Genomic DNA, 22,298 nt, shown 5'->3' with positions numbered 1-22,298 from the left:
TTCTCTCTATATTAGCACGTATCAAGGCCTATGGGCAACTCGAGGATCAACTCGACGGTGAGAGTTCAAATGTGCACAGTATTCAAATTTTGGAAAGAGGATGGAACAACTTTCTCTTCTGCCTCTCTCTCTCACTCTTTATCTTCTCTCTCTCTCTCTCTCACCCTGTTTCTCTTCTCTCTATATAAGCACTTATCAAGGCCAATAGGCAACTCGAGGATCAACTCAACGATAAGAGTTAAAACGTGCACAGTAGTTAAATTTGGGAAAGAGGATGGAACAACTTTCTCTTCTGCCTCTCTCTCACACTCTGTATCTTCTCTCTCTTTCACCCTGTTTCTCTTCTCTCTATATTAGCACTTATCAAGGCCAATAGGCAACTCGAGGATAAACTCGACGATGAGAGTTCAAACGTGCACAGTATTCAAATTTGGGAAAGAGGATGGAACAACTTTCTCTTCTGCCTCTCTCTCACACTCTTTATCTTCTCTCTCTCTCTCTCTCTCTACCACTGTTTCTCTTCTCTCTATATTAGCACTTATCAAGGCCAATAGGCAACTCGATGATCAACTCGACGATGAGAGTTCAAATGTGCACAGTATTCAAATTTGGGAAAGAGGATGGAACAACTTTCTCTTCTGCCTCTCTCTCACACTCTTTATCTTCTCTCTCTCTCTACCCCTGTTTCTCTTCTCTCTATATTAGCATTTATCAAGGCCAATAGGCAACTCGAGGATAAACTCGACGATGAGAGTTCAAACGTGAACAGTAGTCAAATTTGGGAAAGAGGATTGAACAACTTTCTCTTCTGCCTCTCTCTAACACTCTTTATCTTCTCTCTCTCTCACCCTGAAAGATTCCTCTCCCCTAAGAATAAAACATATGTTCAATATCTGCTTTTGTTTTTTCATTGTTTATACGGTCCTGGGCAACGCCGGGTAGCCCTGCTAGTCTTCTATATATATAAATCTTCTTCTATATATATAAAAGGCAAAAATCGGTGTGTATGTATGTATGTATGTATGTTTGTTTGTAACGCTAAAACTTTTGAAAGACGGAACCAGAGTTGACAAATTTGGTATCATATTGCACCTTGATCACCCGGATGACAAATATCGAAATTTCACGTCAAACGGACCAGTAGAAAGGGGTCAACTGATCGTTTTTCTCCTAGGGGGGCCCCCAAAAAAACCTGTCATTTTAACGTTATTCAATACGTGTCACGTGACGTGACGTCAGCTCAAACTTTTGACAGACACAACCAAAGTTGACAAATTATGTATCATATTGAACCTTGATCACCCGCATGACAAATATCGAAATTCCACACCAAACGGACCATTAAAAGGGGGTGAACTGATCATTTCTCTCCTAGGGGGGCCCCATAAAAAACCTGTCATTTTAATGTTAATATTACATAATCCAAAAACGCTTAGTCATGTCACGTGACGTGACGTCAACATCCAGTAATGGCGAACAAATGTAAACAAACACTTTGTTTTACCGATACTTTTGTAATTTCTCTTCTGCTTTGTTCTAGAGATTATTAAACTCCATGACAATGTCTCCAACGTATTTAACTGGTTAAAAATAGTATTTATACAAGAGTTTTAACGAAAAATATCAGGAAAAAATGTCCAGGAATAAAAAAAAATTCAGCTTTCAAAATATTCGTCGATAAAAAAACCGATCTTTATATTTACGCTAGCCATTTTGTATATTACCACGTGACCTGCTATCTCTTAAACTGGAGGGGGGGGGATCCACTTGAATCCAACAAAACCAGTAATTTTTTTTTTCTATTATATATACATCATTTTCTATAAAATTAAGTGTAGACTTTATAATTAAAACAAAAAATGTTATTCATACTAAAAAAAAAAAACGCTTAGTCATGTCACGTGACGTGACGTCAACATCCACTAATGGCGAACAATTGTACCTATTTACTATGCCTCCCCACGGGACAGAGTTAGACACCAGGGTCGTTTTTTAACGTGGAGAAAAGGTACAAAAATAAAAATTGTCTCAGTCGTGGAGGATTTCTCCTCCACCGAAAGAGAACAAGAAATAGAAGTGCAGCATCTGAAGAACAGATACTACACTTTGATCTTGACCAAAAGGCCAAGAATGCGAACAATTGTAAATAACAACTTTTTTCACAAAACCAACACCGTCTTTCTTTTTTTTTCTCTCTCTTTCTCTCTCTCACCCACTTACTCTTCCCTCTCTCTCACCCTCTTTCTCTTGACGTCACACCACTGTTAAACTGTGGGGGGGGGGAACATTCCCAGGCATTATCTCCTATAGATGCACATTTTATTAGAAATTCAGCTTTCAAAATATTAGACGATAATAAAAATATAAAACCAACACCCTCTTTCTCTTTTCTCTCTCTCTCACCAACTTACTCTTCTCTCTCTCTCACCCTCTTTCTCTTGACCTCCTACTACTGTTAAACTGTGTGTGTGGGGGGGGGAAGAGGCAGCTTGAAAACCAACAAAAACAGTGCACAGTTTCCCAAGCATTTGGGGTGGGAAGGGGGGGGGGAAGAAGCCGAGCGCACAGTTTCGTGTGAGAGAGAGAGAACAATTCTCAACCTATATACTCAACAAATTTTTTATCTACAGATTTGAAAGTTTGTATATAGGGTATTCAGACATATGGAAATATATCTAGCATAATCTATCTATTATATCTATAAAAGTGAAAATGTGTGTGTGTGTGAGGTAGCCAGAGAGAGAGAGAGAGAGAGAGAGAGAGAGAGAGAGAGAGAGACAACAATTCTCAACCTATATATTCAATACATTTTTTATCTACAGATTTGAAAATTTGTATATAGGGTATTCAGACATATGGAAATATATCTAGCATAATCTATCTATTATATCTATAAAAGTGAAAATGTGTGTGTGTGTGAGGTAGCCAGAGAGAGAGAGAGAGAGAGAGACAACAATTCTCAACCTATATATTCAATACATTTTTTATCTACAGATTTGAAAATTTGTATATAGGGTATTCAGACATATGGAAATATATCTAGCATAATCTATCTATTATATCTATAAAAGTGAAAATGTGTGTGTGTGTGTGTGTATGCGTAAGAGAGAGAGAGAACAATTCTCAACCTATATACTCAACGTATTTTTATCTACGGATTTTAAACTTTGTATATAGGGTATTCAGACATATAGAAATATATCTAGCATAATCTATACATTATATCTATAAAAGTGAGAATGTGAGTGTGTGAGAGAGAGAACAATTCTCAACCTATATATTCAACAAATTTTTTACCTACAGATTTGAAAATTTGTATATTGGGTATTCAGACATATGGAAATATATCTAGCATAATCGATCTATTATATCTATAAAAGTGAGAATGTGTGCGTGAGAGAGAGAGAGAGAGAGAGAGAGAGTAAGTACAATTCTCACCCTATATATTCAACAAATTTTTTATCTACCGATTATAAAATTTGTATATAGGGTATTCAGACATATGGAAATATATCTAGCATAATCTATCTATTATATCTAGAAAAGTGAGAATGTGTGTGAAAGAGAGAGAGAGAGAACAATTCTCAACCTATATATTCAACTAATTTTTATGTACAGATCTGAAAATTTGTATACAGGGTATTCAGACATATGGAAATATATCTAGCATAATCTATTATATCTATAAAAGGTAGAATGTGTGTGTGTGTTTGTGAGTGAGTGAGTGAGTGAGTGAGTGAGTGAGAGAGAGAGAGAGAGAGAACAATTCTCAACCTATATACTCAACAAATTTTGTATCTACAGATTTGATAATTTGTATATAGGGTATTCAGACATAAGGAAATATATCTAGCATAATCTATCTATTATATCTATAAAAGTGAGAATGTGTGTGAAAGAGAGAGAGAGAGAACAATTCTCAACCTATATATTCAACAAATTCTATCTTTACAGATTTGAAAATTTGTATATAGGGTATTCAGACATTTGGAAATATATCTAGCATAATCTATTATATCTATAAAAGTGAGAATGTGTGTGTGAGAGAGAGAGAAAGAACAATTCTCAACCTATATACTCAACAAATTTTTTATCTACAGATTTAAAAATTTGTATATAGGGTATTCAGACATATAGAAATATATCTAGCATAACCTATCTATTATATCTATAAAATGACCATGTGTGTGTGTGTGAGAGAGAGAGAGAGAGTCAGAGAGAGAGAGAGAACAATTTTCAGCTTGTGTGTGTGTGAGAAAGAGAGAGAGAGAAAGAGAGGAAGGAAAATTCTCACCCTATATATTCAACAAATTTTTTATCTACATATTAGAAAATTTGGATATAGGGTATTCAGACGTATGGAAATATATCTAGCATAATCTATCTATTATATCTATAAAAGTGAGAATGTGTGTGTGAGAGAGAGAGAAAGAGAGAGAGAGAGAACAATTCTCAACCTATATATTCAACTAATTTTTTATCTACAGATTTGAAAATGTGTATATTGGGTATTCAGACATATGTAAATATATCTGGCATAATCTATGTATTATATCTATAAAAGTGTGAATGTGAGTGATGGAAAGAGCAAAAAATTCTCAACCTATATAACCTATAAAAGTGAGAATATGTGTGAGAGAGAGAGAGAGAGAGAGAACAATTCTCAACCTATATATTCCACACATTTTTGGGCACAGATTTGGAAATTTGTATATAGGGTAGGCAGACATATAGAAATATATCTAGCATAATCTATCTATTATATCTATAAAAGTGAGAACTTGTGTGTGTGTGTGTGTGTGAGAGAGAGAGAGAACAATTCTTAACCTACATACTCAACAAATTTTTTACCTACAGTTTAGAAAATTTGTATATAGGGTATTCAGACATATGGAAATATATCTAGCATAATCTATCTATTATAACTACAAAAGTTAGAATGTGTGTGTGAGAGAGAGAGAGAGAGAACAATTCTAAACCTATATATTCAACAAATTTTTTATCTACAGATTTGAAACTTTGTATATAGGGTATTCAGACATATGGAAATATATCTAGCATAATCTATCTATTTTATCTATAAAAGTGAGAATGCGTGTGTGTGAGATAGCGAGAGAGAGAGAGAGAAAAAGAGAGAGATAAAAATTCTCAACCTATACATTCAACAAATTTTTTATCCACAGATTTGAACATTTGTATATAGGGTGTTCAGACATATAGAAATATATCTAGCATAATCTATCTATTATATGTATAAAAGTGAGAATGTGTGTGTGTGTGAGAGAGAGGACAATTGTCAACCTATGTATACAACAAATTTTTTATCTACAGATTTCAAAATTTGTATATTGGGCATTCAGACATATTTCAATATATCTGGCATAATCTGTCTATTATATCTATAAAAGTGAGAATGTGTGTGATAGAGAGAGAGAGAACAATTCTCAACCTATATACTCAACAAATTTTTTATCTACAGATTTGAAAATTTGTATATAGGGTATTCAGACATATGGAAATATATCTAGCATAATCTATTATATCTATAAAAGTGAGAATGTGTGTGTGTGTGTGAGAGAGAGAGAGAGAGAACAATTCTCAACCCATATACTCAACAAATTCTTTATCTACAGATTTTAAAATTTGTATATAGAGTATTCATACAAATAGAAATATATCTAGGATAATCTTTCTATTATATCTATAAAAGTGAGAATGTGTGTGTGTGAGCGAGAGAGAGAGAGAGAGAGAGAGAGAGAACAGTTCTCAACCTATACATTCAACAAATTTTTATATATAGGGTATTCAGAAATATCGAAATATATCTAGCATAATCTATTATATCATTAAAAGTTAGAATGTGTGTGTGTGAGAGATAGAGAGAACAATTCTCAACCTATGCACTCTACAAATTTTTTATCTACAAATTAGAAAATTTGTATATAGGGTATTCACACATATGGAAATATATCTAGCATAATCTATCTATTATATCTATAAAAGTTAGAATGTGTGTGTGAGGTAGCCAGAGAGAGAGAGAGAGAGAGTAAGAACAATTTTCAACCTATATATTCAACAAATATTTGATCTACAGATTAGAAAATTTGTATATAGGGTATTCAGACATATGGAAATATATCTAGCATAATCTATCTATTATATCTTTAAAATTGAGAATGTGTGTGTGAGAGAGAGAGAGAGAACAATTTTCAACCTATATACTCAACAAATTTTTTATCTACAGATTTGAAAATTTGTATATAGGGTATTCAGACATATGGAAATATATCTAGAGTAATCTATCTATTATATCTATAAAAGTGAGAATGCGTGTGTGTGTGAGAGAGAGCGACACAGAACAATTCTCAACCTATATATTCAACAAATTTTTTATGTACAAATCTGAAATATCACATTTGTATAGAAGTAGAAATCTTGATACCTACTCTGATACCTAATAAAAGAAAGGACACTCTTTAGGGCGGATTTTGATTATAACAAGTCACTAATTAGAAATTATAATAAACATTCTAATAATTTAAGAATTTTACCAAAATAAAATTGCATGGTAATCACCCAATTTCTGCCACAAAATTTTGATTGGCAGAACTCATAAACATAAAATATATATTTTCTAATTTCATCTTTTTTTTTTCTTTTTACATAATCTGGTTTGATGTTTTCCCAAATATTCAAATCACTATATTTTGCTGCTTAATATCAAATACAGCAACTGAGTTATTTTTATGCATCAAACAATTACATTTTCTCATTCATCCAAACTAATCACTGAACATCAATTTCATATTTTCTTCACTAAAATATTACTATGCTTGATGTCATCAAGTGGAGCGGATCATTTTTTTTTCATTTGTTCACACATTTTTCCAATTTATATATATTTTAAAGATTCTTAGCCTATGTCATTGCATACCAATCTGTTTATTAAAAGTTAAGGTTCACTGTAAACACATATGTTACACCAAAATAAAAACGCTTCAGATAATGTCTTGATATTCAATTCAGTTTCTCACATGACATCTTATGAAGTTAGTAGAAATGTTACAGACTTTTGAATCTCAAACACTTTCAATACTGTGCACTGATATTTTCTTTTTTGCAATATAAGCACATTCATGATTTTTTTTACAAACGTTAAAAACTTTCACATTGTGTAGCAATATACTGAAACAATTATAAAAATATTTGTTTTTATTTTGAATGATGCAGGGCATCTGAAGAGAGATTTTTCTAACAAAATGAAAGTATAATTTTTAGCAATAGGTATCTAGGAAAAGGCCACTACATATGTTATAAGTTCCAAATTTCCACAACCTGGCAAATACTGGTACATGCTAGCAAATTTAGATTTGCAATTACAAAATATGATTCTAATTTTTTCCTTTGCTCTTTATTCTAACACTACACTAAGTTTACTGTGTTATTTCGCTACAGTTGATATTGTGTAGAACAATAAGAAAATCATAGTGAACAATGCATTCAACAAAATTTCACACACATTTCTAGATACCTATATCTAATAAGTTCAAAAGAAAGGACACACTTAGGGAGGTATTTTGGTGGTCAAGTCACTAAAAAGAGATTAGCTGGTTTCCCGGCATAGCCCAGGATATAATAAAGATTGACTGAAATACATGTTCTAGCTGGTTTCTAGGCGTTGCCAGGGATGTAATATAGACACATTATGTTGTATATTACCTGTTCTCTTCTCCCTAAGGTAAAACAATTTCATATACATGCTGTAAATTACCTATGCTAGGGATAAAACATGAACAATACCAGTCCTAGGGTAGATAAAACAAATAATACATAGAGATGAAAGATTCCTCTCCCCTAAGAATCAAACATATGTTCAATATCTGCTTTTGTTTTTTCATTGTTTATACGGTCCCGAGCAACGCCGGGTAGCCCTGCTAGTCTATATATATAAAAGGCAAAAATCTGTGAGTTTGTATGTTTGTATGTAACGCTAAAACTTTTGAAACACACAACCAGACTTGATAAATTTGGTATCATATCGAAGCCCCGTGTCCCGGATGACAAATATCGAAATTTCACGTCAAACGGACGAGGAGAAAGGGGTAAACGTATCAGTTATCTCCAAGGGGGTCCCAAAAAAAACTGTCATTGTAATGCTTTTTATTACGTAATTCTTTAATGATCCAATGTAATTCATACGTAAAAAAAAAAAACGTTTAGTCATGTCACGTGACGTGACGTCAACGACCACTAATGGCGAACAATTGTAAATAAGTTCTGTCTTCGATACTTTTGCATTTTTCTCTTTGCCTTAGTTATATCCAATATTTAACTTTATGCCAATGTTTCCATCGTGATTACCTGGTTAAAAATATTATTTATACAAGAGTTTTAACGAAAAATGTCAGGAAAAAATGTACAGGAATAAAAAAATTCACCTTTCATAATATTAGACGATAATAAAAATATCGTAATATTTATGTAATATAAAATAATTAGCCATTTTGTATATTACCACGTGACCTCATACCTCTTAAGCTGGAAGGGGGGAGGAGTAAAACCAACACCGTCTCTCTCTCTCTCACACTTACTCTCTCTCTCTCTCTCACTTTCTCTATCACCCTCTTTCTATTTTTCTATTCGTTTGAAAACGCTTAGTCATGTCACGTGACGTGACGTCAACGTCCACTAATGGCGAATGCACCGCTTTTGGTTAGGAACTAACTTCAATATACACCGCTTTCTCTCTCCCCCCCCCTCTCTCTCACACACTTTCATTTTAAAACCATTCGGTGTGTTTTTTATTTTACGTACGTATTTTTATTTCTTTTTATTTATAGAACTTATTAAAATTTATTTAACTTCTGGCAACAGTTATTTATTTAACTTATATGCTAATACTTTTTGGGTACAAATATTTTTTTTTCAATGTTTACAGAATTTTTTTTTTTTTTTTTAATTTTTTTTATACTTTATAATAGCATTTTCTTTTTTTTTTTCATGGGAAATTATTTTTCTATTCGTTTTAAGAAAACGCTATTAAAAAATAAAAATTCGATAAATTCTGGCAACAGTTATTTATTTAACTCAATGCTACTATTTTTTTGTAAAAATATTTCGTTTCCATGAGGACGCTTATGTACACGAAAATTGCAGTATGCTAAAAATCATATTCGACAGTATAAAGGTTTCCACATTTTTATTATTAAAAGCCATTCTTAATCTAGCACGGATCACTCTCTGCACTAGCATATAAAAAAATAGACTTTATAGATTCGATAACTCTAGAATAGTACATAAAACGTTATTTTTAAAATTTCGATGTTTGACAAACAGTCCATTATGTCTGTAAAAGTTTGTTGAGTTTAGAATTCGATTAAAAAAACAACACCGTCTTTTTTTTTTTTTTTTACCTAAAAATCATATTCGACAGTTTAAAGGTTTCCACATTTTTATTATTAAAAGCCATCGAGAGAAACGCGCTTAGACATTTTGTAAACATTGTTTTTAAAAAATAAAAAATAATACTTCTATTATGTTTTAAACGACTGTAATAGTTTATTTTGGAAGTATATTTCATAAGGAAAATAAACAACCCACTTTAAAAACAGAAATTACGAGTTTTATATATTTTATTCGCAGTTTTTTGTTGGGGGTAGTCCATTATGTCTGTAACAGTTTGTTGAAAAAGTGTAGAATTCAATTAAAAAAACAACACCGTCTTCTTTTTTTTTTTTTAAATAAAACTAAAAACTTTATTTTTAAAATTTCGATGTTTGACAAACAGTCCATTATGTCTGTAACAGTTTGTTGAAAAAGTGTAGAATTCAATTAAAAAAACAACACCGTCTTTTTTTTTTTTTTAAATAAAACTAATTTTACAATTTCGATGTTCGAAAAAGAGTCCATAAAGAATAAAACAGTTATTAAATACAAAAAAAAGTCCATTAAGTTCAAATAAAGCCTGTTTGAATAAAACTTATATAAAAAAAAAACCGTCACTTCCGGCAAATGGCTTTGTAAACAACGGGTGGCATTTTTCGAATACATCGGTAAACACTGTATGATTTTCGAGCTGAATAAATATGTTACATTGAATAAAAACACAAAAAATATATCCAGTTGCCTTTGATAACATTTATTTGTTATATATTTGTCTTTTGACAACTTTTTTGAATCTACGTGTACAGTAATACAACCCCAAATATTTTTTTTTTAAACAGTAATGAATTTTCCGAACTCAATATTTTACAATTTTTTAAATTTTAAAATCTATCAAAATTTTTCTATTGATTCTATTTTTACGATATTTTCAGGGTCAATGTGAAATTTTATGTTCTTTCCAATAAATCGAAAATAATATTTTAGACTATCGTTTTTTTTTTTAAATTCACGACCCCCCCCCATGTACATTTTTCGAATACATCGCTAAACACTGTATGTTTTTCGAGCTGAATAAATATGTTACATTGAATAAAAACACAAAAAATATATCCAGTTGGATAGAAAAGTAACTTATCTTGCCTTTGCTTACATTTATTTGTTATATATTTGTCTTTTGACCGTCCACTAATGGCGAGTCTTTTTTTTTTTTATTTTTTAGTAAAAAAAAAGAAGATATTATTATTAAATAACAATAATTATTAAAAATAAATATTAACATTTACAATAATAAAATGAGTTAGTATTAAAAATAATTATTAATATTTAAAATATGTGTTCATTAATAACAATAAATATTAATATTTAATATAAAATAAAATGTGTTTATTAATGAATATAAATATTACTATTTAAAATTATAAAATGTGCTTATTATTAACAATAAATATTAATATTTAAAATAATAACATGTGTTTATTATTAAAAGTAAATATTAATATTTAAAATAAAATAACATGTGTTTATTATTAAAAATTAATATTAATATTTAAAATAAAATAAGTGTTTATTATTAAAAATAAATATTAACATTTACAATAATAAAAGGTGTTTATTATTAACAATAAGTATTAATATTAAAAATAACATAAAATGTGTTTATTATTAAAAATAAATAATAATATTTAAAATAATAAAATGTGTTCATTATTAAAAATAAATATTAATATTAAAATAAAAATGTGTTTATTATTAAAAATACATATTAATATTCAAATAAAATTGTTTTTATTATTAAAAATAAATATTAATATTTAAAGTAGAATAAAATGTGTTTATTATTATAAATAAATATTAATATTTAAAATAATATGTGTTTATTATTAAAAATAAATATTAATATTTAAAATAATATAATGTGTTTATTATTACAAATAAATATTAATATTAAAATAAAATGTGTTTATTATTAAAAATAAATATTAAGGAAGGTCAACAGGTGGAGGAAAAATAGTCAATGCAGGTCATACCACCTGACCAGCTAAAATCGCCTTTTTATATAAGGCAGACAGTCAGACTATTTGCCTTGAAGGCGTGCTAAGCCCTCCTACCCCCCCCCCCCCCCAAAGCTGAGAGCTGGGGAAACTTCTCTCAGAAGGGGTATGGGAGGACAGGGAGACCTTCCCTCTTTCAACTAAGAGATAGATATCCTTTTGTATGGTTGATTGACCCCCCCCCCCTGTCGGTTCCGCTTACTCCATTCGGAAAGAGATCAACCTTACACAAAAAAAAAAAAAATATGGGGACAGGGAAGCCTTCCCGGGCCCCCTTTCTGGGAGGAGAAGTTCCCCGGCTCCTACCTTTTTGGGAGTGCTCAGCCCGCCCTCCACTCAACCACAATATTTGAAGAATAAAGATATTTTTGTTTTTGTGTTTTAGGTGGTGAAGGTGATCTGGGGAGTGTTTTTTTTTTTCACAAAAAAGGTACTTTTTATGAATGGGTATCCAAGAAAATTACAGTATTTTGTCAGAAATTAAGGTTTTCATTGACCACTCTCAATACTATCAGAAATGAAAAAAGTTAATTAAACAGTCTACACAATATAAACTAACTGTTTTGTTGGATTTTTATTCTAACTCCAAACTAACCCATAACTACATTTTTCTTTTATTTTGCAAATTTGATTTCCTTTAGTTTATATTGTGTAGCTGAATCAGAAATTGATTTCACTTTTGTCATTTGTAGTTAACATGCTATCAGCGCAATTACTACAGTGTAATCACACATGATCTACCAAAATAAAAACACTTCAGATAAAGTCTTAAATAGAATTCAGTTCCTTACATGACATCTGATGAAGTCAGTACAAACGTTACAAACTAATACTTGAAAAACAATTTGACATTTACTGTACTACAATATCACATTTGTATAGAAGTAGAAATCTGGATACCTATTCTGATACCTAATAAAAGAAAGGACACTCTTTGGGGCGGATTTTGATGATAACAAGTCACTAATTAGAAATTATAATAAACATTGAAATAATTTAAGAATTTTACCAAAATAAAATTACTTGGTAATCACCCAATTTCTGCCACAACATTTTAATTGGCAAAACTCATAAGCATAAAATATATATTTTCTAATTTCATCTTTTTTTTTTTTTTTACATAATCTGGTTTGATGTTTTCCTAAATATTCAAATCACTATATTTTGCTGCTTAATATTAAATACAGCAAATGAGTTATTTTTATGCATCAAACAATTACATTTTCTCATTCATCCAAACTAATCACTGAACATCAATTTCATATTTTCTTCACTAAAATATTACTGTGCTTGATGTCATCAAGTAGAGCGGATCATTTTTTTTTACATTTGTTTACACATTTTTTACAAATGTTTTTGAGAGTCCATACAAAGTTATAAGTGTTCAACATTTTTTTTCATTTGAATATATTTTGTCTAAGATTCTTAGCCTATGTCATTGCATACCAATTTGTTTCTTGAAAGTTAAGTTCACTGTAAAAACATCTGATACACCAAAATCCCTGATACCTGTTTCTTATAAGCGCCAAATAACTATCACTATTTCGATTTGTGTTTCATGAGAACAATTCAATATTGATACATTATAAGAAACATTTCCAGTGCTTTTCTCTTTTTAGCAATAGTTGGTTGATAATTAGAGGACACAACTAACCCTATACTATGCTTTACTTTGTTTTGTATATATATTTTGTATTGTGTGAAATTAACAAAGATTCATATGCAGGAATCTGTTGATACATTCCAAGAATCCCAATGCGACCAACAAACTTGAAAGACTACAATTTCTTTTTACTATGACCAATAAGAAAGCTCAAGGACTAAGTTGTTGGACTCATCCTGATCACCATTTTAAATTATTGTTAACAGTAAGTTTAACATTTTAAGTACAGAATAATATTCCTTTTGATATTTATAAATTACTATTTTCTGTGACAGATGTTACTTTTTCAATATTGATTGTACCCTCTTTTGTGTTTTTAAATTTTGCATACAATAATATTAAGCACACCATACCAAGACCACTATTTCAGCATCTAATAAACTGCCTACCAAGACCAATGTTTACAAGTGACAATGGAGAGTATTCATGTTATGTTTCACATTTTTATGTTTTGAAATATTTTGCTGCTTAATATCAAATTCAGCAGATGTTTACTTTGTTTTGTGTATATACTTTATATTAGGTAGAATAAACAAAACTTAATTTCGCTACCATCATTATTTGTAGTGACATGCACTGTTAACATAAATAAAATCAATGGTGACAATCCCTGATACCTGTTTCGTATAAGCACCAAATAACTATGATAATGTGTTATTGTTGATACATTATAATAAACATTTCCATTGACTGGTCGTTTGCTTAGCTTAGGTTTACATCATTTTTTCACAATGTTTCTCTACTTGCTTTCAGCATGAGAGCAGATCATATTCTGCACATGTTTCATGCATATCACAAAAACTTATAATATTTGATCAACATTTGACTAACAATTTTACAAAAAAGACCTACCACCTTAAGGGGGGTAAAGGTAAGGCTCCCCACATAACCATAAAAGAAAGCCGCGCCCCCCCCATACAGTGGGAAAGAGCTCCCTTCCCATTCTGGGGCAGAGAAGGGGCAAGGAAAACTCTTAAACATAAATGGTCAACGGACGGTATACACCCTGGGAAACTAAAAGTCTATATGGAATCTGCATAAATTAAAATATCCTGTTTAAGCGTATTGTATGACAGGGAGGGAAGGTCAACAGGTGGAAGAAAAATGGTCTAGGCAGAGCATACCGCCTGACAAGCTAAAATCGCCTTTTTATATACGGCAGACAATCAGACTCTGATTGCCTGGACGGCGGGCTGAGCAATGAATGTGGAAGCCGGGGAACTTCTCTCAGAAGGAGGATGGGAGGCCCAGGGAGCCTTCGCTCTCCTCCTAAGAGAGGGATATCCTCTTACTCCCTTTGGAAAGAGATCAACCTTACACAAAACAAAAAATATGGGAAGAGAAGCCTTCCCGGGCCCCCCCTCCCCCTTCTGGGAGGAGAAGTTCCCTGGCTCCAACCTTTTTTTTTGGGGGGGGGGCCTAAGCCTGTCCTCCAGGCAACCAAATGAAAAAGAAATTTACCCATCCCACCTTTGTACGAAGTGTGCTCAGCCCACCTTCTGAGCCACTGTGAAAGTTTCCTTCCACCAAAAGGGAAGGGAACGAGGAAGGAAAAGTCTCTGAGAATCTTCATGCAATTTCTTTGACAAAGAAACTGTTTTCACTTGATTCCACACAAAATTTTTATTGCTTTTTCATCTATTGTCTTATATTAGGATTTCTTTATGCATGTTATTTTATTTAAGAGTACTAAATAGCTTTTCAGTTTCTTGAGACTCTTTCAACTGTCTGGATTCTGCAGCAACGTTGTGGAGTAATATGTAAAACATAAATTGGTACTATATAACAATAGGTATGTAGAATTCTAACTCGCCAGTGTTGATCGTTTCAATTATTTACAAATTCACCAGGTCCTAGATATGACCATAAACTGTATCCAAACATGGGGCTTTGTGAAGTGTGAAGCCACCATTTAATTGCTATTGCTACCAGGTCCACTCTGATCTGGAGTAGTAGTACCTGTTAGGGTCCCAATTATGAGTTAAATAGAAACCAACATTAAATAAACAAATATATTCTAGGAAAAAAAAATGTCACTAGATTGGGCATGAAATAACCTGATATAGTGTTGATATGTCATAAAACAAAATGAACCAACAAATTCACCAATCGACACAATATCAACAAATGTATCTTTCTTTTCCTTATTCTGTGCTTATTTCTTGGTACTAAGCTTATCATTAACTAACCCTGACATTTCTTTTACTTTGTTTTGTGTATATATTTTATTTTGTGTAGAATAACCAAAAAGACATTTAGCTACCACATTTGCAGCGAAATGTTAGCATACATAAAATCACTGGTGACAACCCATGATGTTTTTTCTTATGAACACGAAATAACCAACACGCTTTCCATTGGTTTTTCATGATAACAATTTAATATTGATAAATTATAATAAACATGTCCATTACTTTTCTTTTTTTATCAATAAATATACTTGGTTGATAATTAGAGAACACAATGTTTATTGTAATAAAACTTGTGATCTATAACATCCAATTCTAAAAATTAAACTTTCCTTTCTCAATTGAAACAAACAACATACCCCACACTATGTTCCTAAAAATGAGGATTTTACTATTGCGTTTACATAATTTTTTAGCTATGTTTCTCTTACTTTCAGCATGAGATCATTTTCTACACGTGTTTCATGCATACCACACAAACATTTTACCTCTGACATTTTTAATTTTTTTCCAATTTCCTTTCACCATGAACATTATCATTAGTACAGTTTTCATTTAAAATGAAGCTGTACATGGTTACTATTACTTGGAAAGCAGATCTAAAAAAAAAAAAAAATAACTGTTTTCACTTTGAAAATTTACGATTTATAGATCTCGGATTTGGCCCTTCTTCACCTTTTATCTTACATTTGTAAATATTGTATATATAAACTTTTTTCTTATTTCTCCAATGTTATTTCATTCATGCAATTTCATAATCCACCAACATTGTATAAGATTCAATTCCATTTGACACTTGAAAACAACTTTTTATATAGTAAACAGCATTTATTTCTTTTCAGACATATTCTTATTTTATTTTATTTCCAGTACTATGTTTTATTTCATTTTGTGGACACTCATTTACCTCTCTGGGATGCTGCAGGGAACATGTAGAGTGATATATCAAACAAGAAGTGGTACTTTATGACAATAGGTATCTAGGATTTACACATACCAGTGTTGATAGTTTGAAATATTTACAGACTAACATTTTACACAATATAAACACATGTACCTTTTTTTTTTCTTTTCCTTTGCTTATTTCTCGAACCTAAACTTATCATTAACTAACCCGTAACTTTGTTTACTTTGTTTTGCGTATATATTTTATATTGGGTAGAATTAACAAAACTTAATTTCGCTACCATCATTATTTTTTAGTGACATGCACTGTTAACATCAATAAAATCACTGGTGACAATACTTGATACCTGTTTCGTATAAGCACCAAATAACTATCACTATTTCGATTTGCTTTTTCATGATAATATGTTCATCTTGATACATTATAATAAACATTTCCATTCACTGGTCGTTTGCTTAGCTTAGCTTTACATCATTTTTTCACAATGTTTCTCTACTTGCTTTCAGCATGAGAGCAGATCATATTCTAAACGTTTCATGCATATCACACAAACTTATAATATTTGATCAACATTTGACTAACAATTTTTTGCCAATTTCCTTCAACATTCTCATTACAATTAGTACAGTTTACATTTTGTCGTTAAAATGAAGCTGTACATGTTTCCTATTACTTGGAAACCAGATTTGTAAAAATCCCATTTTTTTTTTCACTCTGAGAATTTTCATTATATTTCTTTGACCAACGATTTGTTTTCAATGGACTTGATAAGTGCTAATATAGAGAGAAGAGAAACAGGGTGAGAGAGAGGCAGAAGAGAAAGTTGTTCCATCCTCTTTCCCAAATTTGACTACTGTGCGCGTTTGAACTCTCATCCTCGAGTTGCCTATTAGCCTTGATAAGTGCTAATATAGATAGAAATACCTATTCTGATACCTAATAAAAGAAAGGACACTCTTTGGGGCGGATTTTGATGATAACAAGTCACTAATTAGAAATTATAATCAACATTCAAATAATTTAAGAATTTTAACAAAAATAAAATTACATGGTAATCACCCAATTTCTGCCACAAAATTTTGATTGGCAAAACTCATAAACAGAAAATATATATTTTCTAATTTCATCTTTTTTTTTTTTTTTTTTTTTTTTTTTACATAATCTGGTTTGATGTTTTCCTAAATATTCAAATCACTATATTTTGCTGCTTAATATCAAATACAGCAAATGAGTTATTTTTTATGCATCAAACAATTACATTTTCTCATTCATCCAAACTAATCACTGAACATCAATTTCATATTTTCTTCGCTAAAATATTACTGTGCTTGATGTCATCAAGTGGAGCAGATCATTTTTTTTTTCATTTGTTCACACATTTTTCCAATTTATATATATTTTGTCTAAGATTCTTAGCCTATGTCATTGCATACCAAGCTGTTTATTAAAAGTTAAGGTTCACTGTAAACACATATGTTACACCAAAATAAAAACGCTTCAGATAATGTCTTGATATTCAATTCAGTTTCTCACATGACATCTTATGAAGTTAGTAGAAATGTTACAGACTTTTGAATCTCAAACATTTTCAATACTGAGCACTGATATTTTCTTTTTTGGAATATAAGCACATTCATGATTTTTTTTTTTACAAACGTCAACAAATTTCACATTGTGTAGCAATGTACTGAAACAATTATAAAAATATTTGTTTTTATTTTGGATGATGCAGGGCATCCGGAGAGAGATGTTTCTAACAAAATGAAAGTATAATTTTTAGCAATAGGTATCTAGGAAAAGGCCACTACATATGTTATAAATTCCAAATTTCCACAACCTGGCAAATACTGGTACACGCTAGCAAATTTAGATTTGCAATTACAGAATATGATTCTAATTTTTTCCTTTGCTCTTTATTCTAACACTACACTAAGTTTACTGTTTTATTTCGCTACAGTTGATATTGTGTAGAACAATAAGAAAATCATAGTGAACAATGCATTCAACAAAATTTCATACACATTTCTAGATACCTATATCTAATAAGTTCAAAAGAAAGGACACACTTAGGGAGGTATTTTGGTGGTCAAGTCACTAAATAGAGATTAGCTGGTTTCCCGGCATAGCCTAGGATGTAATAAAGATTGACTGAAATACATGTTCTAGCTGGTTTCTAGGCGTTGCCAGGGATGTAATATAGACACATTATGTTGTATATTACCTGTTCTCTTCTCCCTAAGGTAAAACAATTTCATATACATGCTGTAAATTACCTACGCTAGGGATAAAACATGAACAATACCAGTCCTAGGGTAGATAAAACAAATAATACATAGAGATGAAAGATTCCTCTCCCCTAAGAATAAAACATATATTCAATATCTGCTTTTGTTTTTTCATTGTTTATACGGTCCCGAGCAACGCCGGGTAGCCCTGCTAGTCTTCTATATATATAAATCTCAAACGTCTGTGAGTTTGTATGTTTGTATGTAACGCTAAAACTTTTGAAAGACACAACCAGACTTGATAAATTTGGTATCATATCGAAGCCCCGTATCCCGGATGACAAATATCGAAATTGCACGTCAAACGGACCAGTAGAAAGGGGTGAACTTATCGTTTTTTTCCCAGGGGGGCCCCCAAAAAACCTGTCATTTTAATGCTTTTTATTACGTAATTCTTGAATGATCCAATGTAATTCATACGTAAAAAAAACAAAAACGCTTAGTCATGTCACGTGACGTGACGTCAACGTCCACTAATGGCGAACAATTGTAAATAACAAGTTCTGTCTTCGATACTTTTGCATTTTCTCTTCTCCTGTGTTATATATATTATGAAACTTTATGACAATGTTTCCATCGTGATTAACTGGTTAAAAATATTATTTATACAAGAGTTTTAACGAAAAATGTCAGGAAAAAATGTACAGGAATAAAAAAATTCAGCTTTCAAAATATTAGACGATAATAAAAATATCGTTATATTTATGGTAGAAAATAAATAGCCATTTTGTATATTACCACGTGACCTCATACCTCTTAAACTGGAAGGGGGGAGGAGAGGAGGCCGCTTCAAAACCAACACCGTCTTTCTCTTTTCTCTCTCTCTCACTCACCCACTTACTCTTCTCTCTCTCACCCACTGTTAAACTGGGGGGGGGAAGAGGCAGCTTCAAAACCAACACCCTCTTTCTCTTTTCTCTCTCTCTCACCAACTTACTCTTCTCTCTCTCTCACCCTCTTTCTCTTGACCTCCTACTACTGTTAAACTGTGTGTGTGGGGTGGGGGGGGAAGAGGCAGCTTGAAAACCAACAAAAACAGTGCACAGTTTCCCAAGCATTATCTCCTATTAAAAAAAAGATGCACACTTTATAATTACATAGTGGGGTGGGGGGGGGGAAAGAGATTAGAACCGCTTTTGTCGGGAAGGGGGGGGGGAAGAAGCCAAGTGCACAGTTTCCCAAGCATTACCTCCTATTAAAAGAGGAAGCACACTTTATATTTACTTAGTGGGGTGGGGGGACGAGATTAGAACCGCTTTTGTTGGGGGAATGGTGGGGGGGGGAAGAAGCCAAGTGCACAGTTTCCAAGCATTATCTCCTATTAAAAAAAAGATGCACACTTTATATTTACATAGTGGGGTGGGGGGGAAGAGATTAGAACCGCTTTTGTGGGGGGAAGAAGCCAAGTGCACAGTTTCCCAAGCATTATCTCCTATTAAAAGAGGAAGCACACTTTATATTTACTTAGTGGGGTGGGGGGACGAGACTAGAACCGCTTTTATGGGGGGAAGGGGGGGAAGAAGCCGAGTGCACAGTTTCCCAAGCATTACCTCCTACTACAAAAAGATGCACACTTTATATTTACTTAGTGGGGTGGGGGGAAGAGAAGGACACCGCTTTTGTGGGGGAGGGGGGGAATAGGCCGAGTGCACAGTTTCCCAAGCATTACCTCCTATTAAAAGAGGATGCACACTTTATATTTGAGTGTGTGAGAGAGAGAGAGAACAATTCTCAACCTATATACTCAACAAATTTTTTATCTACAGATTTGAAAGTTTGTATATAGGGTATTCAGACATATGGAAATATATCTAGCATAATCTATCTATTATATCTATAAAAGTGAAAATGTGTGTGTGTGTGAGGTAGCCAGAGAGAGAGAGAGAGAGAGAGAGAGAGAGAGAGAGAGAGAGAGAGAGAACAATTCTCAACCTATATATTCAATACATTTTTTATCTACAGATTTGAAAATTTGTATATAGGGTATTCAGACATATGGAAATATATCTAGCATAATCTTTCTATTATATCTATAAAAGTGAAAATGTGTGTGTGTGTAAGAGAGAGAGAGAACAATTCTCAACCTATATACTCAACATATTTTTATCTACGGATTTTCAACTTTGTATATAGGGTATTCAGACATATAGAAATATATCTAGCATAATCTATACATTATATCTATAAAAGTGAGAATGTGAGTGTGTGAGAGAGAGAGAACAATTCTCAACCTATATATTCAACTAATTTTTTATCTACAGATTTGAAAATTTGTATATTGGGTATTCAGACATATGGAAATATATCTAGCATAATCGATCTATTATATCTATAAAAGTCAGAATATTTGCGTGTGGTTGTGTGTGTAAGGTTGCGAGAGAGAGAGAGAACAATTCTCAACCTATCTATTCAATAAATTTGTTATCTACAGATTTGCCCATTTGTATATAGGGTATTCAGACATATGGAAATATATCCAGCATAATCTATCTATTATATCCATAAAAGTGAGAATGTGTGCGTGAGAGAGAGAGAGTAAGTACAATTCTCACCCTATATATTCAACAAATTTTTTATCTACCGATTAGAAAATTTGTATATAGGGTATTCAGACATATTTCCATATATCTAGCATAATCTATCTATTATATCTATAAAAGTGAGAATGTGTGTGAAAGAGACAGAGAGAAGAGAGAGAGAGAACAATTCTCAACCTATATATTCAACTAATTTTTATGTACAGATCTGAAAATTTGTATATAGGGTATTCAGACATAAGGAAATATATCTAGCATAATCTATCTATTATATCTATAAAAGTGAGAATGTGTGTGAGAGAGAGAGAGAGAACAATTCTCAACCTATATATTCAACAAATTCTATCTTTACAGATTTGAAAATTTGTATATAGGGTATTCAGACATTTGGAAATATATCTAGCATAATCTATTATATCTATAAAAGTGAGAATGTGTGTGTGAGAGAGAGAGAAAGAACAATTCTCAACCTATATACTCAACAAATTTTTTATCTACAGAGTTACAAATTTGTATATAGGGTATTCAGACATATAGAAATATATCTAGCATAATCTATCTATTATATCTAGAAAAGCGAGAATGTGTGTGTGTGTGTGTGTGTGTGTGTGAGAGAGAGAGAGAGAACAATTCTAAACCTATATACTCTACAAATTTATTATCTACAGATTTGAAAATTTGTATATAGGGTATTCAGACATATAGAAATATATCTAGCATAACCTATCTATTATATCTATAAAATGACCATGTGTGTGTGTGTGAGAGAGAGAGAGAGTCAGAGAGAGAGAGAACAATTTTCAGCCTATATATTCAACACATTTTTTATCTACAGATTTGACAATTTGTATATAGGGTATTCAGACATATAGAAATATATCTAGCATATTCTATCTATTATATCAATAAATGTGAGAATGTGTGTGTGTGTGTGTGAGAAAGAGAGAGAGAGAGAAAGAGAGGAAGGAAAATTCTCACCCTATATATTCAACAAATTTTTTATCTACATATTAGAAAATTTGGATATAGGGTATTCAGACGTATGGAAATATATCTAGCATAATCTATCTATTATATCTATAAAAGTGAGAATGCGTGTGTGAGAGAGAGAAAGAGAGAGAGAGAGAACAATTCTCAACCTATATATTCAACTAATTTTTTATCTACAGATTTGAAAATGTGTATATTGGGTATTCAGACATATGTAAATATATCTGGCATAATCTATGTATTATATCTATAAAAGTGTGAATGTGAGTGATGGAAAGAGCAAAAAATTCTC

The 22,298-nt window shown here is 31.7% G+C and overlaps 1 protein-coding gene, 1 long non-coding RNA gene and 1 pseudogene across 2 annotated transcripts in view; 1 reads left to right on the top strand and 2 right to left on the bottom strand.

Moving 5' to 3' along the window:
* Positions 1-22,298, bottom strand: part of LOC145241479 (spliceosome RNA helicase DDX39B) — a 428,954-nt gene that overhangs the window by 244,322 nt on the left and 162,334 nt on the right. The gene's annotated exons all lie outside the window — the stretch shown is intronic.
* LOC145241481 (uncharacterized) overlaps positions 1-22,298 on the top strand; it is a 273,326-nt gene that overhangs the window by 201,437 nt on the left and 49,591 nt on the right. The window lies entirely within an intron of this gene.
* LOC145241817 (U2 spliceosomal RNA) lies at positions 2,004-2,137 on the bottom strand (annotated as a pseudogene).

Source organism: Euprymna scolopes, chromosome 20, assembly GCF_053919585.1.
Source record: "Euprymna scolopes isolate OS-2025 chromosome 20, ASM5391958v1, whole genome shotgun sequence".
Taxonomy (NCBI): Eukaryota; Metazoa; Mollusca; class Cephalopoda; order Sepiida; family Sepiolidae; genus Euprymna; species Euprymna scolopes.
Note: the sequence above shows the minus strand (reverse complement) of the source record. Positions and strands in the feature narration are given on the sequence as shown.